The following is a 26,568-nucleotide window of genomic DNA, read 5'->3' as shown; positions in this document are numbered from 1 at the left end:
TGTATTCCCAACTGCCATTCCTTCCTTCTTTCTTTAAGTAAGTTTAAAACGGTTTAATAATTTTGTGCCATTTTTAAAAGCTTCTGTATCGTGCACTTTCTTTGATAACATTTCTGGCATTTGCTTTTTACGAGCATTTGGGTTTCTCTGGTTCCTTTCCCTCCCCTCCTTCTCCCTGCGGTTCCTGTGTCATAGGTTTAAAGGCATAGGGCATGGCCGGGTCTCTTGGCATCTAAGCTGATTATAAAGAAATTTCTTTCTTTACAGGGTTTCTTTCTGGGATGAACTTTTCAATAGCAGGTGCTCTCTGATGGCTCCACTGTGTGCATGTTTTACCATACGGATTTTATTAGGCATTTTAGGGTGGAGAAGAAGTGTGTTATTTAAGGTTGTCCAGGGAAACAGAACCAATCCCAACCAGAACCAACTGTGGGTGTGTGTGTACAGAGAGAAAGAGAAACAGAGAGGGACGTTGATTTTAAGGAGTTGGCCCATGTGATTGTGGGGGGAGCTGGCAAATCTGGAATTTGTATGGCAGGCTGGAAGTTCGGGCAGGAATTGGTGTTTGCAGTCTTGAGTCCAAATTTTGCAGGGCAGCGAGCTGGCAGCTGGGGCAGGGTTTCTGTGTTGCAGTCCTGAAGAGAATCCTTTCTTGAGAGAAACCTCAGTCTTTGCTCTTAAGACCTTCCACTGATTGGACAAGGCCCACCAAGTTATGGAAGGTCATCTGCTTTACTCAGAGTTGACTAACTTCAACGCTAATCACATCTAAAAAATATTTTCACAGTAACGTCTAGACTGATGTTTGGACCAGACAGCTGGGCACCACAGCCCAGCTCTCACAGGAAGAAAGTTTAAAGGCAGCCCGGGTGGCTCCGTATGTGATCCTGGAGTCCCGGGATCGAGTCCCACGTCAGGCTCTGTGCATGGAGCCTGCTTCTCCCTCTGCCTGTGTCTCTGCCTCTCTCTCTCTCTCTCTCTCTCTCTCTCTGTATGTCTTTCATGAATAAATAAATAGAATCTTAAAAAAAATAAAAGGAAAACAGTTTAAGAAAATAACCTACTAGTTAGCCGCGAGGGGTATGAGAACATGAGGGAGAGGCCTCTCTGTTCCTGGGATTTGCTGTTCTTGATCAGCCTCCCATATTCTTTTACCAATGAGGATCATATGCAGCCTGCCAAATTTGAAAGGGAAAGGTCTCTTCCATGCCGGAAGAAATCAGTTTTGACCTTCTCAATATTATATTGTGAGCAATATAGGCAATTCGTACTTTAAGAAGCTTAGTCATTTTTTAAGCTTAAATTGGTGAAAATCATTTCCAGCGTTTTTGTTTTTTAGTTTTCTAAAGTTATGAATGTATCTTTAAAATATGTAGTTTGCTTTACAGTATAATCTCCATCAGCAACAGATAAATTTGATTAAGGTCTTGTAAAAAGTTTCTTTTTCTCAAATATTTAGTACACTATATAGAATAAGAATTGGAGATAAGAATAAAAGTATAAGTAGTTGAATCTTACTCTACGGCTTTTTTTTCCTGACACCTTTTTTGTTCTGATAGGACATTTGCTCTAGAACCAAAAATTGAGTCCAGAGTGGGCTCTTCTGTGAAACTCGCTACCACATGAAGCAATGTCCTGCCTTCTTCATCCTCTGCCTTCTGCCACTTTTAACTGTATATATATTTTTTTATTTAGACATTTTCTCTCTTTTTTTTGGCCTTAAATAGCTCTGGTCAGCACTTCATCACTTCCTGGGCTGCTCCTGGCAGGGAATAGCCAAGTCTGCCACCATTATTTGATTATGGGCTCTCAGGCATGCTTTATGACATCAGTAAGTGCAAAGCTAGGGCACAGTTGCTCTGGGTTTGAAGTGTCATGAGGGATTTCTTTTTTTTTTTTTTAAAGATTTTATTTATTTATTCATGATAGTCACAGAGAGAGAGAGAGAGAGAGACAGAGAGAGAAGCAGAACGAGAAGCAGGCTCCATGCACCGGGAGCCCGACGTGGGATTCGATCCCGGGTCTCCAGGATCGCGCCCTGGGCCAAAGGCAGGCGCCAAACCACTGCGCCACCCAGGGATCCCTGGGATTTCATTTGAATACTTAGAAGGAGTATCTCCTCTTCCATTTCTACCACCCATCAGCACCCCACATTCAGACACTGCTGGGGTAGCGTGAAGGTCGACGAGGAAACACAAAAGACAACAAAAAGCTGCTTTATTTGGTGTCTTTATAGCCTGGCCCACGGTACTAAAAAAAAAAAGAAAAGTATCATAGCCCAGAATACCGAGTTTTTAAACTAGAGAATAGGAATTGATAGGAAAATAACACAATTAATGGAGAGTGGAGGGATGTGAATAGAGAAAGAATGAAATGCATTCTTAGTTTCTTCAAAACAGATTCTTCATTTTAGAATTGTAACTCAGTGTGTGTTGAGACCTTGAAAGTTAGTACAGGTCAGACTGGGTGCTTATTAACTGTGTCCACTCATGTCATCTTTACAAACTCCTTGTAATCTAGGGATTGCAGATGCTTCAGTAACTCATCTAGGGTACTCTTGGGGGTTGGAACCCACATTTGTCTGATTCTTGAGATTATTCTACACTTGATCAGTGCATGACATACCTCTCTAGTGTCAACCAGGGGAAGAGCCCATGGCCAGGCTGTGCTGCGAGGGCTCTTCTGGTCACTCACATAGCACTGCTTTTCTGTGCCTTGTTCATTAATGCTTACCCAACCCATTTCACCTTTCATGTTTTGGTAGAGGGTTTTCTCTTGTAGCTGTGAAGCTCACATGAACCAGGCTATTGCAAGAGGGGATGAAGCCGGTACAAATCCCCACGATCAATCTTGCCACAGGCTTGGGATGGTCAAGGAGGGCCAACTCAGTTGCATATGCAACAGTATACTGTTTATAAACTGCCTTTGCTGGAGGCCTGAAAAATACTTGAGGGGTCCTGAGCCTCTCTCTGGGACTCTCCATGTAGAAAAGAACTCCATGTAGAAAAGAACTATGTACTTCTTGGATCTTCATGTAGAAAAGAACTATGTACTTCTTGGATCTTCCGGTTCAAGTGCCTTTCCTTCTTGTGTGTCCTTGGTCATTCCTTCGCACAGACTGTTCACTCCTCCAGGATGGCAGGCTCTGTGCATGTGGATTACTTTTTTGTAAGATGCTTTTTTGTCTGATGTTGAGGTGAGCTGCTGTGGTGTGAGAAGACAGAGACTGGTTACAGATAGAACCACCTCTGGAGAATCCTCAAATGCCTTTTCTCTATTTGTTGGAAAAGAAGGTTTGGGGCTCAGTGCAGCCTCTGGGTTTTAGACTCAGGAATTGCTATCACAGTGAATTCTACCCATTTCTTTTCTATCTGGGTAACTTTTATTTTAAATTCTTGTTATACTATCATAGAGTAGGAAAACCTCCAAATTACTACACGGTTGGTTTTTCTTATGTACCAGACCTACCAATAAAGCAAATACATATTTGAGAACACACATACAATGTGTACATATGTACCTATGTATTATTTTTGCTATCAGAAAAGCAGGGTCACTATATTCTTTTCTGATTATTTTATTGGTCACCTTTCTTTTTTTTTTTTTTTTAACATTTTTATTTATTTATGATAGTCAGAGAGAGAGAGAGAGAGGCAGAGACACAGGCAGAGGGAGAAGCAGGCTCCATGCACCGGGAGCCCGACGTGGGATTCGATCCCGGGTCTCCAGGATCGCGCCCTGGGCCAAAGGCAGGCGCCAAACCGCTGCGCCACCCAGGGATCCCTATTGGTCACCTTTCTAACATTTAATTAATATGTGTAATTTATTTTAGGGAAGAGCACCCTGAATTTCTGTGTGATTCACTGTTGACACTCTACCACCTAGAATCTGTGCAAATACACATGGTTCCTAAAGGCAGAAGGGCAGCAGGCTTTATTCTGCTCTTAAGATTGATTTTATGGGGCAGCTCGGGTGGCTTAGTGGTTTAGCGCCGCCTTCAGCCCAGGGTGTGATCCTGGAGACCCGGGATTGAGTCTTACATCAGGCTCCCTGCATGGAGCCTGCTTCTCCCTCTGCCTGTGTCTCTGCCTCTTTCTCTGTGTGTGTCTCTCATGAATAAATAAATAAAATCTTAAAAAAAGATTGATTTTATGAGCAATTTTGATAAAGACAAAGCTGGAGGTATCACAATTCCAGAGTTTAAGGTATAAAAAGAAGCTGTGATAATCAAAACAGTATAATACTAAATAGACACATAGAACAATGGAATAGAATAGAAAACCCAGAAATATACTTGCAATTGTATGGTCAGTTAGTCTTAGACAAAGCAGGAAAGAATTTCCAGTGGGGAAAAAAAAAAACAGTGTCTTTAATGAATGGTGCTGGTAAAACTGGACAGCTACATGCAAAAGAAAGAAATTGGACCATTTTCTTACACCATTACACAAAAGATAAAATCAAAATGGATCAAAGACCTAAGCATGAGCCCTGAAGCCATAAAAATCCTAGAAATCATAGGCAGTAATGTCTCTGACATTGGCCATAGCAAAACTTCTAGCTATGTCCATTGAGGCAAGGGAAATAAAAGCAAAAAACAAACTATTGAGGTTACATCAGAATAAAAATCTGCACAGCAATGGAAACAATCAACAAAACTAAAAGGCAAACTACTGAATGGGAAAGGATATTTGCAAATGACATATCAAATAGAGGGTTAGTATCCAAAATATATAAAGAACTTATGCAATTCAATAGCTCTAAAACAAATAATCCAATTTAAAAAAGGGGAAAAGATATGAACAGAAGTCTTTCTCCAAAGAAGATATCCAGATGACCAACAGACACATGAAAAGATGTTCAACGCCACTTATCAAATCGGAGAAATATAAATTAAAACCACAATATGGTATCACTACACATCTGTCAAAATGGCTAAAATCAAAAACACAAGAAAAAACAAATGTTGGTGAAGGTGTGGAAGTCTCCTCAAAAAGTTCAAAATAAGGATACCTGGGTGGCTCAGTGGTTGAGCATCTGCCTTTGGCTCAGGTTGTGATCCCAGAGTCCTGGGATGGAGTCTTGCATTGGACTCCCTGCAGGGAGCTTGCTTCTCCCTCTGCCTATGTCTCTGCCTCTCTCTCTGTGTCTCTCTTGAATAAACAAATAAAATCTTTAAAAAAGAAAGTTAAAAACAGAATTACCATACAGACCAGTAATTGCACTAGTTGGGTATTTACCCAAAAATATGAAAACATTAAATCGAAGGGATACATACACTCCTATGTTTATTACAGCATTATTTACCATAGCTAAATTATGGAAGCAGCCCAAATGTCCATTGAGTGATGGATGGATAAAGATGATGAGGTGTGTGTGTGTGTGTGTGTGTGTATACATATATAATGGAATATTACTCAGACATGAAAAGAATGAAATCTTGCTATTTGCAAGGACATGGGTAGAGCTGGAGAGTATAAGGCTAAGTGAAGTAAGTAGGTCAGAGAAAGACAAATACCATGTGATTTCACTTATATGTGGAATTTAAGAAACAAGACAAATAAGCAAAGGAAAAAAAAGACAAACCAAAAAATAGCCTCTTAAGTATAGAGAACAAACTGATGGTTATTAGAGGGGACTGGGGGGGATGGGTGAAGAGGATTAAGAGGACACTTAATCCTGATGAGCTTGAGTAATGTATGGAATTGTCGAATCACTAGATGGTACATCTGAAATGTAATGTAACACCGTGTGTTAACCAATAAGAAAATATTGATTTTGTGTTTGGCTGCCTCTTATCTTGGCTAAATCACATCCCCTAGTCATATCTGTCCTGGGAAGGCTGATGAATGGGTCCTGGCTGGCCTGGGACTTTCCCAGTTTTGCCTCAGAGCATCCCATGTCCCAAGAAACCCTCCTTCCTAGCAAGCGGGAGGGCTGTTCCTGGCACCAGAATTTCCAAACAGCACTGCTAGGGGCTCCCTGTTCCTCTCCTCCCCCTATTTTTGTACTCCTGGCTGGCAGCTGATTAGATGTAAAGGCTCATTTTAAATTGTTCCTGTTGAATTGAAGAGGTGTGGCCCTGCAGTAGATACTGTAATTCATAAAGCTGACCGCTTCCTGATTTCAAGGCACCGCTTCTTTCAGTATTTTGCCTTTGCAGGGGCCCAGCATACCTGATGGAGTCAACACTGGGGAAGGAACTGTTCCTTCTGTGGGAAGCTTCAAGGTTTGGGGCTTGCTGTGCTCCCAGAGCTTCTCCTGCAAGTCAGTTTGATGTAAATGTAACCGTACTTGAGAAAGCATCTCAATGCTTTTGAGAAATTGTCAATCTCTTGTCATTACAAGTACTTCTAGTACTAAGATACATCGTCTTTCTTTCTTTCTTTCTTTCTTTCTTTCTTTCTTTCTTTCTTTCTTTCTTTCTTTCCTTTCTTTCTTTCTTTCTTTCTTTCTTTCTTTCTTTCTTTCTTTCTTTCTTTCTTTCTTTCTCTCCTTTCTTCCTTTCTTTCTTCTTCCCTTTCTTGAAGTCATGCCCTTAGTTTTGATTCTAGGCATCTAATACAAGCATAGCATTGACTGTCTGCATACATTCAAGAGATGTCTGCCAGTATAATTGAAATATATTCTTTTTCAATGAAATCATTGAAAAAATGATCTAAAGTATTTGTATAAAGAGTTGTGGGAATTTTTGTGAAAATGTTGGTGGTAGCACAGCATCATGTATGCCTTTTTCTTTGTTGTTTAGAAATCAACTGTTTTTCTGTTATTTGTGGAGGAAACTGTAGGGTATTTTGAATGGTTGGACCGAGAAGAAAGAAACGGATTGTAATAAGTTGTCTATTAACAAAATTCATTTGTGCTAGAAGGAAGCTAGTCTTTGACATTCAGTGGCTGTGTAATAATTTCCTAGGAGGACATGAATTCGGCGCCCAAGCCAAGTGCACGCAGCAATGACATTGGCTCCTCTGCACACCTTACCTGTATATTGTAATAGTTGTTAACGCAAAGAAACTTTAGGAAACTCCACAGAAGATCCACCCACTTTAGGCTGTCTGCCTAAAGAAAATGCTGCTCTAAAGGAATGAAAGCCACTTGGGGAAGAAATGTAATGATTTTTAAAAAAGTATTTACTGTGGCTGCCAAGGGGCAGCTCTGTCCTGAGGTCTTGCCGCTGTGGCTATTGAAAGCTTTTCTCTGGAACCTTATGCTGCTTCCTTGCTAAATATGATTAGGAAAGTTTTGCTCCTTTGAAACTAGGCTTTGTGCTAAAAACAACACTTATTTTCAGAATAATTTTATAAATTGGTTCCTGATAGGGTTTTGGGTAAGGAGAGTGGGCATACCAGCCACTGCTTACATTAGTTCTGTTAACTTTGTGTCCTGTGTCAGTGGATAGGGACAAATCACACACAGCTGACCTGGAAAATCCTCATGTGTAGCTGGAAAGAAAAACAGGAATGTAAGTCCAAGCAACTTACTAGAAAGCCAGTATTTCCAAACTGCAAATCAGGCATAAAACTAAAGGAAGAAAATTGGAGTTTGTGGGCAAAAATCAGGATTTTAAAATATCTAATGGGAATCAATGAAAATAGGTTTCGCTTTATTTTCCTCCCCATTGGTCTTGAGGGTGTGATTCATACATTCCCCTGGAATGCTGCAAACCCAACAAGAACATGGGGTTAGATCACAGGAACTAGAAAATGAAAGTGACCACAAACAGGGAAATGGGGTAAGCTAAGGGAGATGCTGGCAGAGAGCAGAAGTGTGAAAAGACACTTGCATTTTAGTAAAATAAACTGAGCAGGCACGTAATAAAATTAACCTAAGCTGAATATTGCTTTGCTAAAAGGAGTTTTAAGATAAAGCTTTAAGTATTTTGATACCTATCATATATAAAAGAATATCAGACTCACAAATCTAATGCCTTTTCATTTTTTTCTTTTTTAAAAAAATCCAACAAAGTGATAATATCTCATTGCTTTCATCAGAGCCTGATAATTTTTGCCTTTTGCTTCTGTTTGTCACATAACGGAACATATCCAAACTTATCTTCATCACTTTGGTATTGGAAATATTCAACAGAATTTGTTAAAAGTATCTGAATAAAGCATGTTTTTAGAAAACTGACATTTAAAATGATAGGGTTCACATAATTGTTGTGACAATTAGCTACCTTATCAAATTTGCTTTTTCTTAAAATAATGGAATTGCACTGTTGATTTTATATGTGTTTTTGCAAAATCTGTCCAATGAATTTAACACTTTGCTTAGATTTCTATTTTATCCCATTCTTGACAGTGAACAATCCCTACCCTTTACAGTGAACAGTTCCTCATGTGGCATTCCTTATTTGTTTGATCAGGAGAATTTGTTTGATCACTGAATCTGCACAGGGTTTTGAACATCTTTTCTTCAGTCCAGTTCATTTAATTCAGATATTTACTGAATGCCTCCGGTGTGTCAGGGATTCTCCTAAGTGCTAGAAATATAATAGTGAACAAAATAAAACTAGTATCTGTTCCAGAGAGACTATCAGACAATGCCTGGTCCAGGCTTGGTGTGTTGGGGGAAAACCTGCAGAAATTAGTCACAATAAGGCTCTCGAGGGAGGCTTAGATTAGCAGGCCTTAACCAGGTTGGGACGGAGGTAGGTTGGAAGGGAAGCTGTCCTGCAAGAGTCAAGGTCAGGCATAAGATGCACCCATCGCCTATCCAGGTCTATGTGCTTGGAGTTATATAGTAGGGAGTTGAGTGGTAGGAGGTGAAGCTGAAGAGGTGATTTTGGATTAGGCTTTTAGAAGCCATATTAGTTGTTACTTAGTTATCTTTGTATGTACCAGAGATGCACTTTACTTATTTTTAAATTTTTATTCATTTTGTTTAAGCTAAAAAAAAAAAACCCACAAAAAACAGGTCACTCATTTCTCACTCCCCTGCCTCTTGCAACTTCCAGTCAGTTCTCTGTGTCTGTGAGTTTGTTTGTTTTTAAGATTCTACATATAAGGGAGATCATACAGTATTTCTCTTTCTCTGACTGAATTCTCTTGGCCTAATGCTCTCGAGGCTTATCCATGTTACTGCAGATGGTAAGATGTCATTTTTTTTAAAGCTATTGTATATATGTACTACAATTTCTTTATCCATTCATCCATCAATGGACACCTAGATTGTTTCCATGTCTTGGCTGTTGTAAATAATGCTGCTATGAACAAGGGGGGTGCATATTATATTTTTCAAACACCCACAAGTAGAATTTCTGTATCATATGGTAGTTCTATTTTTAATTTTTGGAGGAATTTCCATACTGTATTCCATAGCGGTTGCACCAGTTTACATTCTCACAAGGGTTTCTTTCTCTCAACGTGATTGCCAACAGTTGTTATTTCTTGTCTTTTTGATAGTAGCTATTCTAACAAGTGCAAGATAACATCTCATTGTGGTTTTGATTTGCATTTCTCTGATGATTAGTGATGTTGGGCATCATGTACCTGTTGGCCATCCGTATCTTCTTTGGAAAGATGTCTATTCAGATCTTCTGCCCATTTATTTATTTGTTTGTTTGTTTAAAAGACAGTTTATTTATTTATTTAGATGGAGGGAGAGCACATGAGCTGGTGGGTGAGGGGCAGAAGGCAGAGAGAGACAATCTCAAGCAGACTCCACACTGAGCACTGAGCCTGCTGTCGGGCTCAATCTCCAGTACCCCAATATCATGACCTGAGCCAAAATCAAGAGTTGGATGCTTAATTGACTGAGTAACCCAGGCAGTCCTCTTCTGCCCGTTTATTAGATTGTTTTATTGTTTAGTAATAAGAGTTCTTTATATATTTGTAATATTAACCCCTTATAGGATATATGGTTTGCAAGTATTTTCTCCATTCAATAGGTTGCCTTTTCATTTTGTTGATGGTTTCCTTGCAGTGCAGAAGCTTGTGAGTTTATGCAATCCCACTTGTTCGTTTTTGCTTCTGTTGCCTTGCTTTTGGTGACTGATTTAAAAACTCCTCACTGTGGGGATCCCTGGGTGGCTCAGTGGTTTAGTGCCTGCCTTTGGCCCAGGACGTGATCCTGGAGTCCTGGGATTGAGTCCCACGTCAGGCTCCCAGCATAGAGCCTGCTTCTCCCTCCTCCTCTGTCTCTGCCTCTCTCTCTCTCTCTCTCTCTCTCTCTCATAAATAAATAAATAAATCTTTAAAAAATAAAAAACTCTTAAAAAAAAAAACTCCTCACTGAGACTGACATCATGGGGCTTACCACCTATGTTTTTTTTCTAGAAGTTTTATAGTTTCAGATCTTAAATGTTCAAATCTTTAACCTGTCTTGAATTAAGTTTTGTGTATAATTTAAGATAGTGGTCCAGTTTCATTCTTTTGTATACATGTGGCTGTCCAATTTTCCCAGCACCCTTTATTGAAGAGACTGTCTTTTCCCTGTCATATATTCTTGACTCCTTTGAAACAAATCAATTCACTTTGTATGCATGGATTTATTTATGGGATCTCTGTAATCTGTTCCACTGACATTTCTGTCTTTACACCAATACCATACCGTTTTAATTACTACAACTTTGTAATACAGCATGAAATATAGGGAGTATAATGCCTCCAGGTTTCTTCTTTGTCCTCAAGATTGCTTTGGCTATTCAGGGTCTTTTGTGGTTCCATGCAAATTTCAGGACTGTTCTATTTTTATGAAAAATACCATTAGAATTCTGATGGAGTTTGCATTGAATCTGTATACTGCTTTGGATAGTATGGACATTTTAACAATACTAATTTTTCTAAACTCTGAACACAGAATATCTTTCCATTTATTTATGTTCTCTTCAGTTTCTTTCACTGATGTCTTGTAGTTTCAATATGCAGGTCTTTTGCCTCTTTGGTTAACTTTATTAGGTATTTTATGATTTTCGATGTAGTGGTAAAGGATTGTTTTCTTAATCTGATAGTTTGTTATTAGTGTATAGAAACACAGCTGATTTTTGTATATTGATTTTTTTCATCCTTCAACTTGACTGAATTCATTTATTAGTTCTAACAGTTTTTTGATGAAGTCTTTAGGATTTTATATGTACAACAGCATATCATCTGCGAATAGTGAATTTTACTTCTTCTATTCCTTTTAAAAACTATTTATTTTATTATTTTAAAGATTTTATTTTATTTTTATTTTTATTATTTTTTAAAAGATTTTATTTATTAATGAGAGACACACAGAGAGAGAGAGAGAGAGAGAGAGAGAGAGAGAGAGAGGGGCAGAGGCACAGGCAGAGGGAGAAACAGGCTCCATACAGGGAGCCCGACGTGGGACTCGATCCCAGGTCTCCAGGATCATACCCTGGGCCGAAGGCGGTGCTAAACCACTGAGCCACCCAGACTACCCAAAGATTTTATTTTTAAAAATATTCGTTTAGGGATCCCTGGGTGGCTCGGTGGTTTTAGCACCTGCCTTTGGCCCAGGGCACGAGCCTGGGGTCCTGGGATCGATTCCCACGTTAGGCTCCATGCATGGAGCCTGCCTCTGTCTCTGCCTCTGTCTCTGCCTCTTTCTGTCTCTCTATCATGAATAAATAAATAAAATCTTTAAAAAATATATTCGTTTATTTGAGGGAGAGAGAGCATGAGTGGGGGTGAGGGTTGGAGAGAGGGAGAGAAAGCAGGAAGAGAAACCCAAACTTACTCCACACTGAGCTCAATCTCATGACCCCAAGATCACAACCTGTGCCCAAACCAAGAGTTAGATGCCCAACCTACTTCAGTACTCAGATGCCCCAATTTTAGTTTTAAGTGATCTCTATACCCAATGTTGGGCTCAGACCCATAATCCCAAGATCATGTGCTCCACTGGCTGTATCAGCCAGGTGCTCCACTTTTTCCTTCCAATTTGGTTGTCTTCTGTTTCTTTCTCTTGCCTAACTGCTCTCTGGCTAGGACTTCAATACTGTGTTGGATAAAACTAGTAAGAGTAGACATCCTTGTCTGTTCCTGATCTTAGAGGGAAAGCTTTCAGCTTTTTACTCTCGAGTATGTTAGCTGTGGGCTTGTCATAATTTGCCATTATTTTGTTGAGGTATATTCCCTCTACCTCTATATTCATTTTGTTGAGAGTTTTTATCATAAATGGAACCATAAGGTTGATTTTTTTCAAATGCTTTTTGTACATTTTTTGAGGTGATCATATGATTTTTATCCTTCATTTTGTTATTGTGTATCATATTGACTGATTTGTGGATATTGAACCATCCTTTCATCCTTAGACTAAATCTTACTTGATTATAGTTAACGGTCCTTTAATGTATTGTTGAATTCAGTTTGCTAATTTTTTTTTGAGGATTTTTGCATCTATGTTCATCAGGGATATTGGCCTATAATTTTCTTTTTTTGTGAAATTCTGTCTAGTTTTGGTATCAGGGTAATGCTGGCTGTATTTTGGAAGAGTTTGAGAAGGATTAGTATCAGTTGTAACATTTTTTTCATTTTTGATTTTGAGTACTCTTTTTTTTTTTTTCCTGGTGAGTTAGCTAACGGTTTGCCAATTTTGTTTATCTCTTCAACAAACCAGCTCTTAGTTTCACTGATCATTTGTTTAGCCCAAACTTTGGGCTTTGTTCTTTAACAGTTTTGGTTTCTTCAAGTGATGAGAATTGGCTAAAGGTTTTTAAGGAGTATGAAGAATAACAATAAATTAGCATTTTAAGGATTACATTGGCATTTATGAACAGTGGTTTAGAGGGGCATAGTTTAAGGCCAAATAGTTAGCAGAGTGGGGAAATAATCCACAAATGCTTAGGACCTAGTAACTGACACAAGGGGTGAAAAGAGTGGATGCACCTGAGAGATGTGTGTATGGCATAATTAGCACAACTGGGGTTTGTGGTTGCATGTGGCAGTGATAGGAGGATGGCTGGGAACCCTGGAAAACCTCCAGGGTATGAGCATTGAGAAAGGGGTCCCAGGAGAAGGGCCAGCTTAGGGGTGAGTTCAGTTCAAACTGAAGTATTTGTTGGATAAATGAATAGAAATGATAAGTGGTATTAGTAGTTAATGTAGGGCCTGAAGTTGAAAAGAGAAATAAGGGCTGAAGTATAGATGTTAATTAAAATATTAGAATATAAAGAATATATAAAATTAACTTTTATATTCTTGTTTGGTTAAGGAGCTTACATACTGACTCAGGTAATTTCACAGCCCTGATAATAATAAATTTTATAACCTTTACTTTACAGTTCTTTGGACTTCCACAGTGTCTACAAATAGGCAACTTCTTGGCTATAATCAACTAAGTTCTCAGTTTATTGACTACGTGAGTTATGGAGTGTGATACATTTAAAAAATCTGAATGTACACAAAGAATATATAAAATTACCCTTAAAAAGTCAGCTTCTGTTGGGAAACTAATGTTACCTTCTATTTCACCACATGATACAAGGAACGAAAATAAAGTGAGAGATTTTTTTTTTCATTTGAAAGTATGCCTGTATAAAGGAGAATTACTAAAATATAAAAGAGCAACTATCTCCTAAGAGAAAACGTCCTTTTTCGTTTGAATTTTTCAATATACTATGTATCAGATTTGAATGCATTTTCATCTTTAAACATTGTTTCTGATTTCAAATATAATGAAGGACTTTGCTGATTGTTCTTATGTCATTCTGTTTGACTTTATGTCCTACTGGCTAAAATGTTCAGATTAAGTTTTTGATGTGTGGATGCTTAGATATTTTTATAGTTATTCATGAGAGAAATGTAGTGAGATGTGGCTCTCTTGCTGAAACAGATGCTTTGTAGGGCTATTTTAGTAGTTTCTTAATGTATACTTTAATTAGCATTCGTCTTGGTATGGGACAAAACCATAAGGTTTATTTCTCACATCATTTCCTAATGTGAAGATAGTTTCACAAGCAAATGTGGATAAGGAGAGTACACCTGATGTTTGTTTACATGTGCTGGGTTGGGGCAGGAATGAAAAGATCCTCCCTGAGTGTTGCCATAGTTCAGAGAAATAGAAAAATGTTTCACATCAAAAACTACTTTCTATTATTCCTTGAGCAATATAAATCTCATTTGGTCTGCTTTTAAATTTATAGTGGGTAATTTGGCATGAATTATCTTGTGTAGATATTTGTTCCTAATGGTAATATTCAGTATATGGTGATTTTTGAGACCCTAAGTGAAATTTGCATTGTCTTTTGCATGTTTACTATGTGTGTGTTCAGTACTAGGGAGAAGCAGGTATAGGAGTGTGTAAAAGAAGCAGGAAAAGATGGTATCTGATGTTGGAAACCAACTGAAATTGTCTGCAGCAATTAGTGAGGGCTGTATAATTTTCTAACAGAATTTGGCAAGTCTTCATGGGCTGGGAAAGATCTATACATGATCCTTGCTGCACTTAGAGTTGTATCAAACAGAAGTGATTTGTTTAATACAAACACTGTGGCAGGCTTTCTTAGAGAAAACTGTATTAATATTTATGGGGAGGGATCCCTGGGTGGTTCAGCGGTTTAGCGCCTGCCTTTGGCCCAGGGCACAATCCTGGAGTCCCAGGATCGAGTCCCACGTCAGGCTACTGGCATGGAGCCTGCTTCTCCCTCCTCCTGTGTCTCTGCCTCTTTCTGTCTATCACGAATAAATAAATCTTTAAAAAAATATTTATGGGGAATTTTCTTCTCTTTGCTTTCGTGAAGGAAATGAAAACCCATCGTGGCTGTGCTAATGATGCTGATAGACTAGCGGGTATTTACTCAGAGCTGAAGTTAGTTTTAGAGAGAAAGAATCCTATGGGTGAGTAATTATTGCTGCTCTGTCTTTCCCACGCCCCTCCTGGTAGCAGACCTGTGTTAGAAGGCCTGTGATTTGGGGCTGGCACTTCATAGTGTCCCATCATCTGGCCCAAGGATTCAACCCCAGGAATGCCAGTCAGTGCCCTTCCTCAGGACTGGCAGGACACCAGGGGGGGCAATTTTCTTCGTCCGCTGTTGCAGTTAAGCAGGGGTGAGCCTGTGGTCAGTCATGTGCAGGGAGCCTGGCAGTCAGGATAGGCTCAGTTTTGATGCAGTAACAAGTACCCTGAAAATCTCAATGGTTTAGTATAACAGTCTTGTGTTTCTTTTTCACACAAAGTTTGAAACCATTGCACCAGGTGACAGCTTCATGCCTTTTTTTTTTTGGGGGGGGGGTTCATTTGTTTTTTGCTTCACTAGTTATGAATTGGGATTTTTATCCCAATAACTCTTTGCAGTTGAAAGAGTTGAGAAACAAACATTGAGATTTTATTCTGTGGAAAGAACACCATTTCAGAAGAGAGGTAGAAGCGGAGCCAAGGGGTTAGGCACAGTATTAGGATTGACTTTAGTGCTGATTTGGGCTCTCAGCTGCTCCCATTAGAAAGCTCCAGGTGAGAGCGTGAAGTTCGATTGGCAGAACTCATAGTATGAGAGACAAGCCTAGATAAGGTAAATCACACCTCTTGTTAAAAGTCAACCCGGGGATTCCTGAGTGGCTCAGTGGTTGAGCATCTGCCTTCAGCTCAGGGCATGATCCTGGAGTCCCGGGATCGAGTCCCAGGTTTGGGCTCCCCACAGGGAGCCTGCTTCTCCCTCCGCCTGTGTCTCTGCCTCTCTTTCCGGGTCTTTCATGAATAAATAAACAGAGTATTAAAAAAAAAAAGTCAAATGGGAATTTAAGGATGGGGGCTCAAGCCAGGGAAGTTTTTCTGACTTCTCATGCAGCCATCATTCTTTTGCTTTACAATCTCTCTCACACATAAAGGTTAAATCATTTCGAGGGCCACTTGCTTATAAAGCAATTAAATAAGAGGAAGGTGTGTATGAGGTTAGTGCACAGCGTAGATGCAGTGTTCACAGTAGGAACTGTAAAAGTCCTGTGAGTTGGGGCACCTGGTGGCTCAGTCAGTTGAGCGTCTGACTCTTGATTTCAGCACAGGTCATGTTCTCAGGGTCGTGAGATCAAGCCTGGGTCCATCTCCACGCTCAGTGGGGAGTCTACGTGAGATTCTCTCTATATTTGCCCTTCCCTCCTGCCCACCACTTGCACATATGTGCTCTCTCGAGTGTTCTCTCTCTCTAATAAATAAAATATTTTTAAAAATCTTGTGAGTTATCACTTATGGCAGAAAAGCAATACTTGAATTAAAATCACTCCACAGAATAATAGAGCAAATCTCTGACATGACAGGCATTTTGGCATGATCTCCTAACGCTCACAGAGGTAATGTTCGGGTGACCCCCATCTGTGCTTTGTAAATTCAGCTGACACCAGAGACTCTGGAAGTCGTGTGGAGATAAATGTCATGTACATAAAACTCTCTCCGCACTGCATCTGCCTGGCCTCAGTTTTTGGGACATGTTCTTTGAATTGGTATTCGAGTAATTAATTACATGAAAGCTTTCTTGTCCACAGTCAAGGACTGGGGTGTGTCCTACAGCCTCTTCCCATGAGGAGAAACTGCTCTTTGTGCTGACGGGTGTCCTATTGTCAGTGAACTTCCAGAAGTTAGCTTTTTTCTCCATCCAGGGGGAAAATATTTTGAAAAAAATTATTTTGCTATTTCCAAGTTGTGAAGCAAGAAAACAGATATATGAGTATATTTGTGATAGGGTAACAACAGAACAAATATACTTCCCATTGAAATAGAAAGAGCCCTGCGTCGATCATATTAAATTCTGAGTATCATGCCGATCTGCTGGGTCCCCTGCACCCAGAGAACCATGATCACAGCATAAATGTCCCCAGCATTCGGGTTCCGGTGGTCTTCCTTGGCCCCAGCTCCTGCAGGCTCCACATCCCGAGCGTCCCAGCTGCATCATGCCACAGCGTGGGTGCTCCTCCCAGACCTGACATCTGTGCCATCTCTGCCCACCTCTGACCGTTCCTTTCCCTTTGCCTGCCCTCGGCTTTTCTTCCACTTGCTGTACCTCATGCACCTACTCCTCCAAGAAGTGCTCTTCCATCCCCACTGTGGTCAATGGTGATTTGATATTTTGGGCTCTTCTAGGTATGAGTAAGAGTGCATGTCCCTGCCCTCTTTGAACTTATGATCACATGACTTGCTGTGACCAATAAGGTGTGGGGGGGAGGTGAGGTGTGCCACTTAACCCTGGAAGTCTTTATGACCTAGTGCACAGTACCCTGTCATCCCTTCCCCTGCTGGGGTAGGCTGATATTTTTGTTGTTGTTTTAAAGATTTTATTTATTTATTCATGAGAAACACAGAGAGGGAGACAGGCAGAGACACAGGCAGAAGGAGAAGCAGGCTCCATGCAGGGACTTGATCCCAGGACCCCAGGATCATGCCCTGAGCCAAAGGCAGATGCTCAACCACTGAGCCACTCAGGTGCCCCTAGAGTGATGTTTCAGAGGAGGTTTTATGTTGAGTTCTTGAGTGAGAGCAAAGTAGAGGTGAATCACCAGAGCTTCTGTGGGCAAGTACAGTGAGTGCAAATACATCCTTGGTGTTTTAAGCAACTAAGATTCTGAGATAGTTTCTTTCTTCAGCAAAACTTCACCCTAATTGGCTGATGCCTGCCCCTATAATGAGTTTCTTTTTTTTCACTGATACTGTTAACTATTGACAGCAATTTTGAGAATTTACCGAGTTCCAGGCTGTGTGGAAGGTGCTTTATTTGTGTCATCTCATTAAATCTTTTCTGTAGCCCTGTGCAAAATTCTTTATGTCACTACTGCCCTTTTAGGGAAGCTGAGGCGTGGAGATGTAATAGTTTGTTCAAGGTCATGCTGTGTGACTCCAAATCTTGTGCCCCTAATGGCTGTGCTCTCCCTGACTCACTTGGCTGCACAGCATAGCAAATATCTGTGAGCTCTGGATGTGTGCTCAACTCCGTATTAGGATCAAAGCAGGAATCAGAAATAGTTCCTGTCTACAGATTAGGATTTCACAGAGAAAAGGAGAAATTGAAGCAAGTAAGTACAATGAAATCAATGTTAATAAAAGTGATGCAGCATAGTGAGTGCTGGAAATATTTGGAATCAAAATCTCTCTCTTCTACTGCAAGGTTTTGGACAAGTTCTCACTCCCTTGCCCTCCCATGTAATCTTCTGACTTCTATCTTGTCATTCCTAAAATGGGAGAAGTTTCAACATCGTATAAGCTATAAAGTACAGAAGCCTACCTACCTCAAAATAGCATTAGCATGGAATGCACGAAGCATTTAAAGTTCCTGGCACTCAGCAGTGGACAATACATGGTAGTTCCCACTTGATTTTACTGACTCCGTGGAAGATTCAGTGAGAGCACAAAGGAAGGAGTATGCCCTGTGAGGGAAAAGGAGCAGAGAGTGATGGAGGAGGTGATGCTTGGCTTGACTTCTTAAGTGAAAGCCATTTTACTCTCGCCAGAGGTAGGAAAAAGGGAAGTACATACCAGGCAAAGGGAAACAGCATGAACAAAACTATGGCAGATTTAGGGAACTGCAAGAGGTTTATTATTAGAAAAACATGGAGCACGATGGGAGAAATGGTGGGAGATGATGTTTAGGCAGGTGTCCTGTTGAGTGGACACCACTGCACAGGCTGTAAGGAACCAGGGGAAGGGGTAAATCTGTGCTGTGGCCTGCCTGCATGCCTCCTCCCTGGAGTGTGGGTTCTGGAAGCGTGGAGGCAATGTCAGAGATGGAGTGGAGGGGGTGCAGATGAAGGAAGGGAAGTCGGTTAGTGGACTGACCTAGAGAGAGATGACGAAGGCTTATGTTAAGGCAGAGGGGCTGGGCTGGAGAGAAGAGACAGAAGCAATGCTAAGGGATTAAAATGGATAAAGATGTGTTTTTTGTTTTTGTTTTGTTTTGTTTTGTTTTTAATTTCAGAAGTGAGGGAATGGAGAAGCCCAGGAGAGCTACCTAGTTTTGGATTTGGTGACCTTGAGCGAAAAGTTTGGCCTCTAGATGAGGAATGCAGACAAGGGTTGTTTTCTGAATGCTTTTTAACTGTTGTAGAGACTATTCGATGATGTGAACAGTGTACAGAGTAAAAGGAGAAACTCCACTCCACCAAGTGACCCTTGTAGTTTTTGTCGCTGCATGTTTTCAACCACATATGTGTGTAATGATCATCTCGAACAGAAGTAGTACCTTTTGCTATGTTCTTTTGTCATTCAATAACCTAGGACAAGCAGCTTTCCTGCTTGTACTCAAGTGCACAGAGATGGATCTACTTTATTTATTAGTGTAAAAGGTAAGTGGTATCCCATCCTGTCAGGAAGTTTCCATTTCTTTCTTTTAAAGATTTATTTATTTATTTATTTATTCATGATAGACACAGAGAGAGGCAGAGACACAGGCAGAGGGAGAAGCAGGCTCCATGCCAGGAGCCCGACGTGGGACTCGATCCTGGGACTCCAGGATCGCACCCTGGGTCAAAGGCAGGAGCTAAACTGCTGAGCCACCAAGGATCCATTTATTTCTTTATGTTTGCACTTAAAAGTAATGCTACAAAGGACTTTCTCCGTATCTATCTTTGCATGCTTTTGGCAGCATGGAAACAACTTTTTTAGAGGGTAAGTGCAGTTTTGTAACTCAGCTTCAGAGGTAGCTGGGTAACGGATATTCAGGTGAGCACATCAGCTAGTCAGTGGGTCAGAAGGGGCTGATACTTAGGAGAAAGGGCTGAACTGCTATCAAGTATGTAAGCAGCACTTGAAGCTACAGGTAATGATTTACTTATTGAAAATATTTCTTCACGGGATCCCTGGGTGGCTGAGAGGTTTAGCGCCTGCCTTTGGTCCAGGGTGTGATCCTGGAGACTGGGGATCGAGTCCCATATCGGGCTCCCTGCATGGAGCCTGCTTCTCTCTCTGCCTCTCTCTCTTTCTCTCATAAATAAATAAAATCTTTAAAAAAAGAAAGAAAACATTTCTTCAGTGCCTAGTATTTATCAGGTACTGTATTATCTTTATAATGGCCACTACCCTCACTGAAATTTACTATAGAGTGAGGAAGAAGACAATTACATGAATAGTTACTTGATACATTAACTATTAAAAATTGTGATTAAAGCCTACAAAAGAGAAGAATTGGGTACTAGGAAGGAATCTAATTTTTAAATTCCGTAGTAGAGCAAAGCCTCCCTGTTTGTCCTATATTCTTCTTTGCTAAGCTTAAATACTATTTTCTTTGTGTGCATGTCTCGACTACTGTACTTCCCATGTATCCCAGAAAGAGCTAGGTCTGTAAGAATTGCCTCAAACAAGGAGAAATACAGCGTGGATGGTAATTGGTGTGGTTTTACTGCCTGCTTCCTCTAATTGGGGGATAGTTTTCCATTGTTTGCTTATACAACTTTTTATGTATTCATTTCCCAGCGGATAAACATTTAGGTAAAAGCTACTTCTCAAACAACAAGGGACTTGCTGCTTTCTCTACATTTCTAGTTTCCAGTTGTCAGTGAGCCAAAGGCTGCCACCAGTCGTTCCTTGGAGGAGCACCCCTCATCCCCACAGGTGCACTGTCCTTCCCTGACCCTCTGCAAATCGCCCTTCATTTGAACAATGTGGGAGCAACTTAGAATCCTAATGCCTTAGGAGGGAACCCTATATCTAAGAACTGAGCTGCTTGCAGGAGGACTTCCCTTTCTTACTCAAGAGCCTTCTGACTTATGGGTATTTACTGTTTTCACTAGAATCCTTTCAGCTACAACACAGAGTGTTAGAAGTGTCATTTTTGCTAAAAAAGTGACTAAAAGTTACTTCTCTGATTCTAATTGTTCCCTGGTAACAATGCGGCTTACAGTTGCCTTTGCCTTTATGTCTCTTACTAAGTTATAATAAGTATCAGTGAGTTTTTAAGGAGTTGCCATGGGATGTAAGCCTATAAATCTTTTGGTACATGTATTTTTCAACATAGCTGCACAGCAGGATCTTGTGGGAGAGCTTTGATCGCCATCCCAGACTTACTCATGCAGATGCATCAGACAATACATTTAACAAAAAGATGCCCATGTGTTACCAGAGATGTTTCAATATATCTGAAAAAGAGGCAGATCATATTACACCATTATTTGTACTTTTTAACATGAAATTTGTTTTTTTTTTTTTACTTATCTCCCTTCTTCTGAAAGTTAATTTTGTTTTCATATTAGAGGAAAAACAGCCTCTGATATCACATAAATAAATACAATATGGGGCACTTGGGTGGCTCAGTGGTTGAGCGTCTCCCTTTGGCTCAGATCGTGGTCCTGGGGTCCTGGGATGGAGTTCCGCATCAGGCTCCCGGCAGGGAGCTTGCTTCTCCTTCTGCCTATGTCTCTGCCTCTGTGTCTCTCATGAATAAATACAAAAATAAAATCTTAAAATATATATATATAATACAAATTAGCTTAGACTTTAGCTGTCTGTCTTTCAATTAGAGCCTTCCATTGTATAAAGTATAATTTAGGAGCACTGGATTTTTGTGGGGTTGAACTTTGTATCATGGATGTCTTCTTTATGTAAAAGAATGCAAAAGTGTCTCACTTTTGTAAATATCACAAAAACTCCTCAGTCTGGTCTTTCCTGGGATCTTAGAAAGGGCCTGTGCAAGTGCTAGGCCTTGGAACTTCACTTCCTGGTAAATCTTCCCCTCCTCCAAAATATTGTTCCCAGTCACTTTCCACAGTGACCAGACTGCATGTTTGGGACATTCCAGTGGTGCATTTATTAATTAAGCCCCAGAAGTCAGCGGGGTTATTATTACCCTAGGGCATCTCACAAAGCTGACAGCTGAATCTCTTGACTGTTGGCTTGAGATGAGTGTGATCCGGGTTGGAGTGGTCGGTGGGGAGGGGGTGGGGAGGCAAGGGGGGTCCAGGGCTGGTATACTGTCTGTGTCACTACCACCTGGCACCTTAGCTACAGTTCCTTTCTTGATTGACTTTCCTGACTCTGGAAAAGCCTATGGAGACTGCTGGGGCCCAGTAAGTAGTACAGAGAAAAAAGACAGCATGGAAAGTACAGACTGCTCTTGTTAGCCTGCTCTGCTCATTGTATCCTGCTCATAGTGTCTGCTTTAAAAATACTGATTTCTTCTTCATTTTCGGACATCTACCATATAACAGTAATTCTTGCACCCGGGACAAGGTGGGTTTCAATACTGTAGTAGCAGGTAAGGCTCTTCAGCATAGGACTCTATTTATAGAGATGTTGAGAAGAGACTATAATCATAAGGTATTATTAATAAATTAGGCAGGCGTGAGAGACTGTACTGGTTACCTATGCATGGAAGGGCAAATTAAAACATCAGAGAACAGCTGGCCTGACTAATTGATGTGAATTCTTTGAAGGGCTAAGAAGTTGTCTGTTAGCAAGTTCTTAGTGTAAAAATGTCAGGGAGTGGGGCATCTAAAGACGAAGAAATCTTAAAAGTAATTACTCTTGTGGAATGAATTTGAAGGAGAGGGCAATGGGATCTTAAAGTGTTGGAGTGTACCAATTTTAGTGCACTGCCTTCCTCCTCTCCACCTCCTAGAACAGTTGTAAGCATACATATTACAGTGCCACTAAGTGACATAAAACATTGCATAGTACATAGCAGGCACTCGGGAAATGTTAGCAAATTATGTGTAATACAAAACTGTTTGCAAAACAAAATGTTAATGTTACTGTATTTGAGTAGCTAGAGGAAAAAATATTGAAATCATACTTAACATAAATCTTTGAACACTCAATTTGGCTACTACTGCTTTCTGCATCAGGTGTGTTTAAAGAATTAATTCCTTATTTGTGAGGCAAGAGTGGAGGGAATAGATTCGGAGCAATTTTTTAACTAACCATGTGTGATACTGCTTGATACAATCCTGCCAGAGTGGGTGGAGGCAGCTCAGTAGGCCCTGTGGATAACCTGATGAGCACGCACTCTTCTTGTCCTTGACTCAGTGGTCTCAGGATCACATGGATATGTGTTGTGTGAGTGAAAGATTTTATGAGGAAGCATATGGATGTAAATTAGTGGGATCCAGAGAGAAAGAGTGAGGAAGTTAGGAGCAGGGAGGCTGGCAGGATCTTGCTGGAGGGGAAGAGAAAGGAGAAAGGGAGCTCTGATTTCGTAACAGTGAGCCCAGCAAGAAATACTTGCTATGTTGTAAATCGAAGGACACATTAGGACACACACACACACACACACACACAATTTGGTTACTTAAATAGAAGCAAAGACCCTCAAGACAACCCACTTTCTCATTGGATTAGGTTTTACCCTGATCTTAAAACCTCACCTCACAGAGAACTCATTCACTGCCATTTTCATAGACAATCGTGCTTTAGAACTGTGCGCTGGCTTGCCACTCTCTCTCTCCACGAGGTGGTTAGCGTGTTGGAAAGGCTGCAGGCCCTCTTGGCAGCATGTCCCCATGTAGTGCTGAAAACCCAGTGCGTCTTCCCTGGAATCCCCCGAGGAGTGAAGGTGATTGATTGCAAGATGTCAAATTCTCATTTGGGTGGGAAGTGTTGATTGAGAGAGATGAAAGCCTCTGGCTGGGGAGGGGCGTGTGAAGTGTGAGGACGTGAAGATTCCACGGTTGGACTGTGATGTCAGCGGCCCCAAAGGGAACACGCTTGTAGCCAGCCTCTGGCAGTTGGAATCTGTTGGAGGGCGGTTGGTCAATGCTTGGCCTATGAGATTGGACAGGAGAAGACTCCACTGATGTCAGCTTTGACTCCAGGTAGAAAGGAAGTAATCTAAGGGCTTGTGCAAGTCTCTGTTCCCAGGACGGTCCGCATGCCTGATGCCGACGCTGGGAGTCCGGCTGCCGAAGAGGCCAGGGAGGCCTGCTTAGAGGCTCTGAGCTGGTGGCCTGAGAAGCGTTCCTGTTCCTGCCTTCGAGCCCTGGCAGTTAGTGGCTCACTGTGGTATGGCAAGATTATATGGTGAGGAGGGGGCCTGTTCACATGAATGCTTATTAAGCACTTGCTGTGTACCAGGTGTTCGGCCAAACCTGCTGAAAGACTCTGGGGGTTCTCTAAGTGGCTTTTCTTGATACCACAATGAAACAGAGGCACACCTAGTCTTTTCCTAATTAATGTGGGTTATTATTTATTTTTTTTTATTAATGTGGGTTAAATGAAGGATGCAGTGACTTTATGGTTTCCTCTGACTTTTCATTATTGCAAGAGGTCACGAAAAGGACTGATGGGAATAAAACCAAAACTGATTGTAAGGCAGCTCCTCCGACAGCAGAGCAGAAAGGGTAGTGCTGGAGAAGGAGGGACCGCAGGGGCACCGTGCGTGTGTGCAGCAGAGAAACATTCGAATGGCCAGCCTCAAGGGAGGGAGGTAAACTGAGCAAGAGCTGCACGCAGAGGTCTGGTTGCCTCCTGAAGGGAAGAAGGCTGCCGTGCTGCTGTGACTGCTGCTCTGTGCGCACCAGGTCTCGCATGCCTTGGCTCTCGGCAGAGCACGTGTTCCTCCGTGTTCCTCGTCAGGATCCCTAGCAGTCACAGCAGGGGAGGGATGGCATACAGTTCCTGAGGATCCTGTCCTTTAAAACTCATCCCTAATTGTCCCATCATACAGCAGTTCTGAAATGGCCTGAGAGAAGAAGACATTAGAATATGGTAGGCTGTCCAAGGCTGATCTGGAAGTTCTTTAGGGGAGGGTTGAGAAGTGCATCTGGGTGGGGTGGTAGATGGGAGAAAGCATTCCAGAGGGAGGACTGGAGAGCTCTTCCAGACAGGAAAGAGGGTGCACCAGTGCAGAGGCAGTCATGATGGATTTGTCTTGAAGGTCCACAGCCATGTTCCTCGCTGGGAGCAAAAGCAAGTTTTTAACCCTGTATCCAGGATCAGTAGCTTAGAGTTTTTCCTAGTTTATCTGAAAAACAGTATAGAGATAATGGAACTTTTTTTCTTTGAAAATGGATTTTGCATTGTATTTGTTGTATGAGCTTAACAGAAAAATAGAAGAGCCCAGGGAACCATTTATTAGACAGTTACCACATTCTAGACAGTACATGAAGAATTTGATGTATGTCGTCTTTAGGAATCTTCACATAATCCTTATGAGATTGCTACTCTCATTACCACCATTTTACAGATCTGAATCTTAGGATGAGTCCACTGCTCAAGCTCACATAGTCGGGGTCAAACCATTTGTATCCTGATTACATATCAGGGGAAGAATTTCCTCTTTCATGAACAACCTCTGAACAAATGTTTTAAGTTTGGAAAATTTTAAGTACACTTTTGCTAAAAAGCATTTTGTTATTTGTTTTTCCTGTTTGAAAAGATACTTTGACAATAAGTTGCCAATGCATTTGCCTATAACTCTTAAAAGTTATATTTTAAAATTTCTTTGATATTACTAGTCTTATGGGGCGAGCTCTCTCCAAAATCTGGAAATAAGAACAGAAATTCAACATGAGTAGTAAAGTTTGCTTCCAAACTTCTGCAAAACTAAATTTTACCATTCTCAGATACAATTATAGAGTTGTCAATACATATATTGGTATTTTAATTATAACCAGTGACTTGACAGGTTTGGGGTTTTTTCCTCAAGAAAATATAAGTGGAAAAACTCTTTTTAAATTAGACTTGTGAATGGTTTGTTGGTTTGACTCATGGCCTCCAGTAGGTAAGACGTTACTTACCCTCGTGTAATAAGTTGCAGTGAGTGTGTGGTTTAGGAGGGAACACCTGCTTCACTTACATGTGGGTCCCACACAGCAGGCCTCAGCTGCCTTTTCTCTAGCCTCACAATCTTCTTTCTGTTAGCTTCTGATTCCACTCTCTTATATGTAAGTGGGACTCAAAGTGTATGGTGTATGAGGGATATAATCAGAAGGAAACCTAGTATCTTTCATGTTTTCCCTTCTCTGCTTTAATTTGACATTGCTAAGATCTTGTTCATAGCGAGTAAGGTGTCTGGAAAAGAACTAACTAGAACAGGTAATGTAGGCATTCTTCTTCTAAAGTAGACCTGTTTCTGTCCTACAAAATTTTCCTAAGTCTTTGTTTACATGCTTTAGACTTATTTGAGGGACTTATTCCCTTGATTAGTCACACTCAAGATCATACATAAGTTACCTGAACACTGTTTTGTAACCAACACAAATAACCTAAAGGGAGAAAATATTTTTGTGGCTAAAACCCAAATTCTATATAGGATAATGCTTAGGTACAAATACAACCAAAGACTCATTCATTGGCTTACTTTTCTACATACAGTTTAAGAATTGAGATAACTTCATGACTAGTTCTACATTAAAACCTGCTTTGGATTTAATACTTTATTAGAAGAAAGTGGCTTTTAAAAAAACGGTCTCAAAGGATAATTGTCTTTATGATCTTTATGTATGGGTTTGTCATATTCATTTGTGCAACAGCTGTTAGATACCTATTGTTTTAGGAATTTGTAATATAGCAGTGAACAAATTTAAAAAAAAATCTGTCTTCCTGGATACCTACATTAAGGAGGGAGATAGGTAGAAATAAGTAAGTAAATAGTATATCAGGTTGGAGTGCTACAGAGAAAAATGCAACAGCAAAGGGAATATGGAGTGTATTTGTACTTTTAATTGTTACAAGCAGGGAAGGTTGCACCAAGAAGGTAAAATCTGAGCAAAGATTTCA

At 40.6% G+C, this 26,568-nt stretch overlaps 1 protein-coding gene and 1 long non-coding RNA gene across 8 annotated transcripts in view; one reads left to right on the top strand and one right to left on the bottom strand.

The window, feature by feature from the left end:
• Window positions 1–26,568, top strand: part of PDE10A (phosphodiesterase 10A) — a 590,722-nt gene that overhangs the window by 325,922 nt on the left and 238,232 nt on the right. The gene's annotated exons all lie outside the window — the stretch shown is intronic.
• LOC144314961 (uncharacterized) overlaps window positions 1–26,568 on the bottom strand; it is a 54,824-nt gene that overhangs the window by 9,296 nt on the left and 18,960 nt on the right. For 2 of the 5 annotated variants that reach the window (XR_013380792.1, XR_013380797.1), the window contains 4 exons: window positions 23,217–24,811; window positions 18,153–18,290; window positions 7,358–7,439; window positions 2,213–3,204 (listed from right to left, as the gene is read on the bottom strand). This is a non-coding gene — a long non-coding RNA (uncharacterized LOC144314961). Of the gene's footprint in view, window positions 1–2,212; window positions 3,205–5,010; window positions 5,171–7,357; window positions 7,440–18,152; window positions 18,291–23,216; window positions 24,812–26,568 lie in introns of those variants that run through there. The other 3 variants (XR_013380800.1, XR_013380801.1, XR_013380799.1) reach the window with 3 other exon arrangements.

This window comes from Canis aureus, chromosome 1 (genome assembly GCF_053574225.1).
Source record: "Canis aureus isolate CA01 chromosome 1, VMU_Caureus_v.1.0, whole genome shotgun sequence".
NCBI lineage: Eukaryota > Metazoa > Chordata > Mammalia > Carnivora > Canidae > Canis > Canis aureus.
Note: the sequence above shows the minus strand (reverse complement) of the source record. Positions and strands in the feature narration are given on the sequence as shown.